Source organism: Rhagoletis pomonella, unplaced genomic scaffold (assembly GCF_013731165.1).
Source record: "Rhagoletis pomonella isolate Grant_MI unplaced genomic scaffold, Rhpom_1.0 Rhpom_scaffold_00899, whole genome shotgun sequence".
Taxonomy (NCBI): domain Eukaryota; kingdom Metazoa; phylum Arthropoda; class Insecta; order Diptera; family Tephritidae; genus Rhagoletis; species Rhagoletis pomonella.
In genome coordinates this window covers 1-11181 of record NW_023459453.1, presented here as the reverse complement: position 1 = coordinate 11181, position 11181 = coordinate 1, and positions in this window count along the sequence as shown.

Below are 11181 nucleotides of genomic sequence, written 5' to 3'. Positions count from 1 at the left end.
TGAGATTTGCCCTACAGTGTAATTGAACCTTTATCACATCGTTTCTGCTAATCGTTCATCTTCATCAGAGTTATAGTTTAAAAAACTAAAGCCTCGCTTTTATAATTTCTATTCGTACTGTCATCAGGTATGTAACTTGAGAATAGAAATCGGTGCATCTTTTAGGCGCATCAATATTACATCGTTACATCCCGAGCTAATAAAAGGGAGGTAAAAAAAAAGTATTCCGGGCTAGTCTCCATTGGTTACAATTGGGCAGTAATATCTCGCAATTTATCTCTTACGGGTACAATTCGAGGACAAGTAGTCTCGACTCATCCCTTACGGGTATAATTGGAGATCAATTGTTCCCCGACTCATCTCTAATAGTTACAATTAACGATTTAATGATGCATATACACGCTCTTATCAAAGAAATTTAAGTTACGGCATTAGCATGCAGACAGAGTATTTGTTTTTGAAGTGAAACTTCTTTAGCGGCGGTTGGTTGGTTAGGAGTAAATTGGCAAATTCAACGGAAATTGCACACGGAAATGGTGCAACGGAAATGGGTGGGCCTGAAACAAGTGCTTGTTGTGTGTATGCTATGGTATTAATTTAACTAAAATTTGCTGATAAAAGGTTAAAGAATAACACTTAGAAAAAGGCCAATACAAGAATGAAAGTAAAGGTGACAACGTACATAGATAAAGAAAAGGATAAATGCAAAGGCAAAAATAAAAACAAAAACAAAGATGCGTAAAGATAAAGGAAAAATGAGGGCCAAGGTAAATTTAAACACTTTACTTATATATATAAGGGCAAAGGTTAAGGGGAATATGTATGTAGATGAAGAAAATGATAAACATAAAAGTAAAGACAAAGAGGAAGGTGGGGATACCGATAAAAGTAAAGATGAAGATGGGAAAAGAAAGATTAAAATAAAAGTAAATAAAAGAGGAAAGGATATACAGTGAGACACAGAGACTCAGTCCGGGAATTATTTTGGGATTTTAGAAGTTTTTGGAATTTTCGGGACTTATCGATATTTTTATCGGTTTTACTATCGACATTTTTATCGATTTTGTTATCGATTTTGTTATCGATATTTTTAACTATTTTGTTAGCGATATTTTTTGTCGATTTTGTTATCGATATTTTTATCGATTTTGTTAAGGTTATTTATCGATTTTGTTATCGATATTTTTATCGACATTTTAAACTACTTTGTTAGCGATATTTTTATCGATTTTGTTATCGATGTTTTTATCGATTTTTTTATCGATATTTATCGATTTTGTTATCGATATTTATTGATTTTTTATCGATATTTATAGATTTTGTTATCGATATTTATCGATTTTGTTATGAATATTATAGATTTTTTTATCGATATTCTTTTCGAGTTTCTAATAGATTTTGTTACTAATATTATTATCGTTTTCGCTATCGAAATTTTTATCGATTTTGTTATCGATATTTTTATCGGTTTTGTTATCGGTATTTTTATTGGATGTTGCTATCGATTTTGTTATCGATAGAGTATAAAGATAAAAATTAAGATAATGAAAAACAGAATAACATAAATGTAATTAGAACGAACAGAGGTAGAGGTAGGGATCTAGATAGAGAAAAGACAAAAAATATAACCTTAAGCAAAATCAGATGTATGTATGTATATACATATGTATGTATGTATATTGGTTATGACACAAAATAGATATGTATGTAACGTGTATGCAAGTTTTACTTCTCCAGTGTGGCCCAGGCGCACTTCTTTTTATACCCGAGCGCACTTCTGCACAAGGGTATTATAACTTTGTTCACATAACGGTTGTTTGTAACAGGCAAAACGAATCGAGATAGATATAGAAAAATGTATACATAAATGATCAGAATGAAAAGAGAAATCGATTAAGCGGTGACTGTCTGTCCGTCCGTTCGTCCGTCTGTACACACGATAACTCGAGTAAAAATTGAGATATCTTAACGAAACTTGGTACGTGAACTTCTTTTGAGCGTAGGACGGATGGTATTGAAAACGGGCGAAATCGGACAATAACCACGCCTACCTCCCATATAACGGTATTTTTAAGAAATACGAAAACTGCGATATTTTAGTAACTACTGAAGATAATTCACTCACAATTGATATTTGCAATGAGTTTTAGACGAAAAATAAGAATATTATAAATTTTTGGAAAATGGGCGTAGCCACGCCCACTTATGGTTACATGTGTATATCTTGGTAACCGCTACACCAATTTCTTCCAAACTTGGCACAGTTGTTGGTCCTGGTACAGCATACCAAATGGCCGAAAATTTCTAAAATCGGACAATAACCACGCCCACATCCCATATAACGGTAATTTCGAGAAATACAAAATCTTCGATAAATCAGTAAATATCAAAGCTAATTTATTCAAAATTGATGGTTGCAACAATTCTTCACCAAGAAATACATTTATGATAAAATTTTGGAAAATGGGCGTGGCACCGCCCACTTGTGTTTACATATATGTATAAAGGTAACCGTTCTAGCAATTTGTACCAAACTCGGTATGGTTATTGTGCTTGCCACATAAAGGCAAACCGTTGAAAATTGTTGAAATCGGTCTTAAATTACGGCCGCTTTTCATATAACAATAAATTTCAGAAATGCTTGAAATTTCAATATGTCGAAATTTAAGGACGCTAATTTACTTAAAATGTATACACCCCGGCTTATCATGTAGCGGTAGCTTTCGGAAAGGAGGAAAACATATATTTAATACTTGCGCCGGGTATTTAATGTTCGGCTCCGCCCGAACTTAGACTTTCTTACTTGTTTTTTTTAAAACCACTATTCGCTTTTCTTACCAATTCGGGATAAAGGAGAACAATTAAGCTTTTCGTAGAACGACTTCGAAGAAAAGGGCGCAGTTCATTCCTATAAAGGGATCAAGCGGTATTGCAGGGTTGGTATAACTTGTGACATTAGGTTTTGAAGGTTGAAGTCAAATCTGACTGAACGAATGTAATATAATGAAGTTATTCATCAAATTGCGTAATTGTAATATCGATACAAATTTTATTTTATGTAAATTTAATTAGTTTATTAACGGACTTCACAAAAAGGAGGAGGTTACCAGTTCGTCGGAATATATTTTTTTATGTATGTTACTGCCCAAAAAAATCGGGAAGGATATAGACAAATGTATACATAAATGATCAGAATGAAAAGAGAATTCGATTAATGCTGATTTTGTTTCTACCGAAAGATGTAACCTTCTCCTTGCCCTCTACGCACAAACACTAAGAAGAGCGCGATGAGAAGGCAACATTTTTTGTAGAAACGAAATCGCCATAAGCCATGTCTGTCTGTCCGTGTACACGATAACTGCAAAGATTGAGATATCACAACGAAATTTGGTATACAGATTGCCCTTAACCCAAGGTAGGTTGCTATTGAGAATGGGCGAAATCGGACTGTAACCACGGTATAACGGTATTTTCGAATTATGCAAAACTCATAATATTTCAGTAAAAATTGGATCCAAATTGTTGAAAATTAGTATGTGAAGAAGAATTGTGGTACAAAAAAACATTATTATGAAATTTTTGTAAAAGGGGCGTAACCCCGCCCACTTATGATGAAACACTATATTTTAGTAACCGCTTCACCAATCCTTACCAAACGCGGTGCGAGCCTTGCTTATGGTCTATCTAAGTAATTTGTTGAAAATCTTTGAAATCGGGCAATAACCACGCCCACCAACCATATAACGGTTATTTACAGAAACACGAAAACTGCGATAAATCAGTAACTGCTGAAGCTAATTGACTCAATTATTGCAATGACCACTGAGCAGAAAATTAGATTATTATAAGTTTTTTGGATTTTGGGCGTGGCGCCGCCCACTTATGACCACAATTGTGTATCTCGGTAACTTATTTATCAATTTCTACCAATTTAATTAATAGTCTTGGTACGAAAAGGCAATTCGTTGAAAATTATTCAAAACGGACTAAAATTGCACCGGTTTTCCGTATAACAGTAATTTTCGGATATACGAAAACTCCGATACTTCAATAACTGAAGACGTTAATTTACTCCACGTTTATACTTACAACAGACCCCCTATTCGGAAATGCAGCAAACCAAAGCATCAGTCTCTTTTACTTTTAAGCTATAATTGCTGGAAAAGCCTATTTGAGCAACTAAGTTCCGATTCGGCATCTAACCGCGTTTGCGCATATTGCACATTTCCATCAAAAATAGTTTAGAAATAAAAGAGATTGATGCTTTGGTTTGCTGCATTTCCGATTAGCCCCAATATCTTAACAATAAATACTTAAGCTGTTATAGACTTTTCGGTAGTTTAAAGAAAGTTGAAACGACGATATTTGATAAATGCGCCGGGTATATAAAATTCGGTTTCGCCCGAACTTATACTTCTTTACTTGTTTTCTTTTACGATTTCAGCTGACCAACTTATGAACATTATTGTATGTATGCACATAAGAATGTATTCTGTTTTGTATTGTATTTTTAAGTATTTCCTTTGTCAATTCAATAATTCTATACCTCGTATACTTGGCTGAGCTTTGGTCTTTTAGTTTTTTTTTTTATAGAAGCCGGGTTTTCTCGCCCTCACCATTCTCGAATTGTTTTTGTGCGTGCTTATGTTGAATCGCGTTGTTAGCAATAGCAAACATAATCTGTTGAAGTGCCTTTAAGGATGCAGCGTCCAAGCCAATATGGCGAAAGGAACACAAGATTCATAAGGCGCATGTGAACTAACTCAAAATGTTTTATTTCTGATTTTATGTAGTAAAAAGCTTCGCAGTTCATACATATGGAAATTTATCTTAAAAGAACAAAAGAAGTAATATTTTGTTGTAATTTGTGACAAACAAAGCTCAGACAGGTATCTGTTCTTCATACGATTAACGTTTACTTAGAAACAGGTTTCTTGTCTGTTTCTAATAAATATACAATTCCGCGATGATACTCTTTTGAAGAACTTGTGCGATATGTACATACATACATATGGTAATTTTAAGCCATAGGTAATCTCCAGGACTGGGCGATTCAGCGAAAACCTTTTCGAGTCCACAAAAATAAATTATAATATCATATACATACACTAAATTTTTTTAAATTCTTGCGTCGCACTGTGTTGCGGCTAGTGGAAAAGTAACTTTTTTCCGATTATTTTTTTCAGTGTTTTTAATGATGCAATTTTGTCACAGACATTCCAAGTAAACAAAAAACACATAAAGCTTATTTTTATGTTGGCCCGTTGATTTTTAATTGATTTTAGAAGTGAAATATACAAAATTTTCACGAAAAGAGGGGATTTCAGGGCTGTATTCAAAATGATCTCATTTGATTTTGGCGACAGATATTTTGATTCGGAAAAAAAATCTGCCTTCGGACAAGTATCTTCTGTAAAAAAAAGGAATGTTGTTTGAGACATTTTCATATGCACCTTTTTTAGAGCGAAAACCCGACTAAAGGTCCATTTTTCCTTTAAATTTGGGTTAGGTAAGCAATATCTAAAAAGTCCCAGAGAGTCCCAGTTCCAAACCACTACAGGAATGTTACATAATTTGTTTTCAACGAACTGTGAAAAAATCAGCTGCCCATACCTGCCCTCCTGGGAGTTATAGCGATTTTAGTATATCACTCTCAGTATTTATTCCATAGAAATAGAACGGAAATTCTCGGAATCACTTATTGAATAATTTAATCATATTGGTTTTCGGGTGACTTTCCGTCATCCCACGTCAAATTTTTATTATTTTCAGACCGGTTTCGGCTAATCGCCATCTTCAGTGTTTTCTTTTTTGTCACTAATTAGTCCGCATGTGTGTCCGTCTTTATATAGTGTTTTCTTTTAGCTTGTGGTGGTACCTTTCTCTCTCTCTGTTGTTTTACTATTTTATTCTCTCTCTCTTTCGCTCTCTCTCTCTCCCCCTTTGTTTTTACGTCTAGGTAGGTGGGTGAAATAATCCGTTATTGCGCGCTTATTTGTATTGTTTTTATTTTGTGGTTTTTTTTTTTTTTATTCTACATCTATTCTAGCACTCCACAAAAATGAGCATAACTCTCTTAAAACTGAAGCTATTGACTTCAAACCGGTATCAAATTAAAGCTTTTATTGCCACCTTTCAAATAAGAAATGAAATAGATTTTGGTTTTATATAAAATTTCAGAGTTTTTCAACAAATATCGAAAAATCATAAAAATTTGACGTTTATAATTCTTGTTCGGACCACCCTATAGTTTATTTAAAAAACTAATAATAGGGTATTTATCAGAAATAAAAGAACAATTAAAATAAATTTTTTTTTGTGAGTTTTTCGAACAATTATTTTTTTTTTTTTTACTTTTGTTGAAAATTTGACCCAACAATTTTTTTCGGTGTAAATTTTTTTTTCACTCATACTGTTTGGGATTTCATTCTGACCAATCTGTAGAAGTTTCTCATCGATACAATTAAAATTACAGTTTAGGCAATATGATTTCCAAAAAATTCCGGTTTCGCAACACTGTGCGTCGTTCATTTTCTTCAAATGATTAAAAAAAAAAACAAACATGAAATGTAATAAAATAAATAAAATATTTTTTTGCTATTGATATTTTATGTCCAAAAGAAGTCAGTTACAAGTTAATTACATCAAATGTAGAGGTAATCACCCTTGACTATTTCGCGGCCATCGCCATAGAAATATAGTTAGCTTTCGTCAAAGAAAATATACGGATAATAGCGACTTTTAGCTCCTTCCTAATCAACTTAAAGTTAGCTTATAGTTAGATACATTTCCTGCAAAACTAAAATTTTTTATTACGCTTTGGAAAGCTCATGAAATACTTTTCATTAGGAATTTAATTGCTTGTCTGACTAATTGTTTATCTAACCCGCAATCATACACATATAAGCTTGGGGATGTATTAAGATAAACGCATGCTCCCCCTTTTCATGCCATTCTTAAAATACTGTTTCACTATGTTAGTTACATATCATTTATCAAATTAAAAAGGTAAACTAAAAAATTAATTGCATGATTCAAGCAATATGCTCAGCTGGCTTAAATTGCGCTTATTAGTGTGAAATAAGCGTTGTGTAATAAAAAATAATTATAACAAACTTTTTTGTTTAATGAATATAAATGATAGTAAAGGAGAATAGTTTGGGTTTATGTGCCTTGGGAACGGTGAATTGGGTAAACGCCTGAATTCTTACACAAAGCAAGCTATTAAATAGTACAAGTAGCTAATGGTGTATGATACACATATACTATATATGTATGGCTCTTTGAGCCAAATGTCGCTCTTTGCTTAGCAAAGTGCGGCACATTTTACTTTCTCTTTAAATAAAATTTTTGTTTTTCCTTTCTAATAATAATTTTATTTAAAAATAAAATTTTTGTTTTTGTTTTTTTTTTTGTGGCTCTTTGTAGCATTTAGAATTTACGTGTGGCTCTTTTCGGCCTCGGCCTTGCCCACCCCTGGCATATACTATATATGTATCTATATTAGATCACGTAACAAAAAAAAAAATCCTGCAAAGCGACCGGAATAATACCCAAAATTTTAGCATTTGGTATAGTAATGATCCTCCATGAATCTCACCTCTCTAGGGGAATGGTAAGAGGTGCCGCCGCGAGCTTTTAATTTTCCAATAGAAATTACACGTAGGAAATGAGTTCTTTCCTTCTGAGGTCAATATAATTTTCTAGCTTCAATGAAAACGCTCGAAACTGTAAAAATACATTGACTCCATGCCATTTAAGTATTATGCAGGCTCAGATTATTTAAATTCCAAAATTATCCTTTTTAAATACCTAGTCCTGTTTGGGTCAAATCTAATATATACCAAAATTTTTATTTGGAATTTAATGAATCTGAGCATTCTCAATTCTCAAATGGAATATAGTCAATGTATTCTTACAGTTTCGAGCATTTTCATTGATCCTAGAAAATTGTATTGACCTCAAAAGGAAATAACTCATTTTCTTACGTGTAATTCCTATGGGAAAACTAAAGGCTTGAGGCGGCAACTCTTACAATTGTCCAAGAGAGCTGAGATTCATGGAGGATTATTATTATACTAAATGCTAAAATTTTAGTCTTATTCCGGTCGCAATGCAGGATTGCATCACCAAAAAAATTTGCCGGTTTTCCGGCGGGATTACAAAATTTATTATATTTTAAGACGTCCACCAAAATATTTCGGAAAAATATTAAGATTTAAGCGAGCTGGACCGATTTGAAAATACCTCCATAGAGTTTTTTATGAATAAAAATAGTTTCTTAAAGAACTTTTTGAAAAAAGTCCCCTCAGATGACATACCAAATTTGGCTTCTTTTCAACGGAATCGTAATAATGAGATTTTTGATGCTGTTTTTTTACTTTTTTCAAAGATTGATTTACGAAAAACTTAAATAACTGGGCCAAAACTATTCTGATTTACACTTATGGAGTCTCGGTAGAAAGGTATTTTCCCACTATTTTATTTATGTGAAAAAAGGCATTCGTGTCCCAATATATATTTTTTCAAATACCAACACATCTTAATTCAACTTTGAATGATATTCGTTCATCCTACCTTTCTCTTTCATCCTTTGAATGAGTTTATTAGCAAAGAAATAAAAAGGGTGAGAAAATACCTTTCCAATGATATCTCACAAGTCTAAATCGGGAGAGTTTACGCTCAGTTATTCAAGTTTTTCTTATACCAATCTTTGAAAAAAGTTAAAAACAGCATCAAAAATCTCATTTATACGATTCCCTTAAAAATTTTTTTTAAATTTTTTAAAAATATTTTTACGCAAATTTTTTAAGGTTAAACCGTTTTGTCATTTGAGGGGAGTTTTAAAAAAAAAAATCTTTAAGAAACTATTTTTATTCATAAAAAACTAAATTTTTGGAGGTATTTTCAAATCGGTCCAGCTCACTTTAATCTTAATATTTTTTCGAAATATTTTGGTGGACGTCTTAAAATATAATAGATTTTATAATTCCAATGGAAAAACAGTACCGATTTTTTTTTGTATGGGGAGTGATGCAGTCTAATTTATATAAATGGTGGAAAAATAAACAGGAACGCAAGATATTAACAAATTTTGCCTGTTTTTCATTTGATTATTTAAAAAATATTGTTTTTTTTTATAAAAGTGCAGCTCATTATCTAACAAAACCTGTAAAAACTCTTATTTTAAACTGTATTAAAAAACTTTAAAAGTTATGCAAAATCGCATCTAAACTTTCAAATCTATCATATAATTTTTTGGGTACGCAGTTTTATAGCTCATTAAATTCTGGTATAATGCAGAGGAGGTTGGAAGTTGCTAAAAAATCGCGTTGATTTTTGATAAATTGGCGACCAATGCGAATTTGTAGCAACTTAAAACTTACACTTTATTGCAATAAAATTGAATGGGCTATAAAACTGCATACACAAAAGTGTAAAGATTCAGATTAGAAAGCTCGAAATTTTGGTGAAAATTTGATGAGTTTTCCTAAATTTTTCATATTGTTTGAAATAAGAATTTATATGGTTTTTGTTAGATAGTGGGCTATTCTTTTATGAAAAAATAATAAGCATTAAACATTCGAAAGAAAAGTAAGCAAAATTTGTTACTATTTATTTTTCCACCACTATGTTCATAAAATTTTGTGTGCCTATTTTCAACACGCTTGATGTAATTTCATTATATTACCATATGCGTTACATATATACACATATGTATGTACTTATATTTATATAATAACTAAGCGCCACATTAATTCCAGCCAAAGATGGAAAGCCATAGACCTTTTCCGAGCTTTACAATATTCTACTTCTCCCAGACAGAAGCACACACGCCCACTCAACACTATTCAATGTGGTTTGCTTAATGAACTCATTCTAGGCAAGTTAACACTTACGTACATACATATACACTTACCAATTGTATTCATAACTATACTCTGCCATTTTTGAAATAGCGATGTTGTAAAAGCATCATTTTTAGTTTATTACGGTCTTTCAGTAACGTTGAAATGAGTAAATGAAAGCTTTTCACATGCTATGAGTTGCTTAAGAGGGTCGAAAATTTCCAGAATGCATTATTTGCACCTGATTTACATTATATGAAAGGAGCATACATTTTCGTAAAGTTTTCATTTAGCTTCCTAACCAAGGAAATAGGAAATTTTTGCGGAAATCCTTCAATGTTGCGATTTACATAAACCTGTAAGGTTATTTTTTACCCAAATATTAAAGTAGTTATCTTAAGTGTTAATATGAGAATAATCTCCACCACTTTGAGTATTTGCATGCGTAATTAGCATAATGAAATTAGCAAACATAAACTCACAAAGTTAACCGAGCATAAAAATATGTATGTAGCAGGTAAAGTTAGCGGAGCGGAGGTGGATTTGTTTGCTAAGTCCATACATATTCGTGTCTACATATAAATACATATATGTATGAACATACTTCCCTGCAGAAAAAAATTATCAATTGATAGAAAATTACCCTCTTGTAGTTAGGTTTTTTGCGGGATTTCTATAAAATATATAACTTGTAGCTAGCTAAAAAAAGCTAACTTGAAACTAGTTGGCAAGTAATGCAGGAGAAATGAAGGAGATTGTTTTCTTTAAACGAGCTTCCATTTAAATATCCTGCACTTCGCAAATACTTTTTCGAATTGAGGAAAAATAAAAGGAACCACGAAATTTCATATTATCATGTTGAAGTTATGTCTGACGGAGTTTGAATATGGGACCATCTACAGTAGAATATAGAAACAAATATTAAATTTAATAAAATAAATAAGTAAATAAAAATAGAAAAAAAAAATATATCTTGTTTTTCCCATTGATATTTTATGTGCAAAAGTAGTTAGCTACTAGTTAGTTACATCTAATGCAGAGGTAAACCACCCTTGACTATTTCGCGGCCATCGCCATAGGAATATGGTTAGCTTTCGTCAAAGAAAATATACAGAAAATAAGTGACCTTTATCCCAGCCTCAAACAACTTAAAGTTAGCTTATAGTTAGATACATTTCCTGCAGGGTTATATTAGGTGTGCGCTTGTGTGGGAAATAAATTGGATACTTTAGTAACGTGGTGGTCAGCGTTGGCAATTTGCGGCGATCGTAGCAAAGTCGCTACGATTTTTCAAAAATTTCAAAATCTGCTACCCTATCCTATTTTTACTACG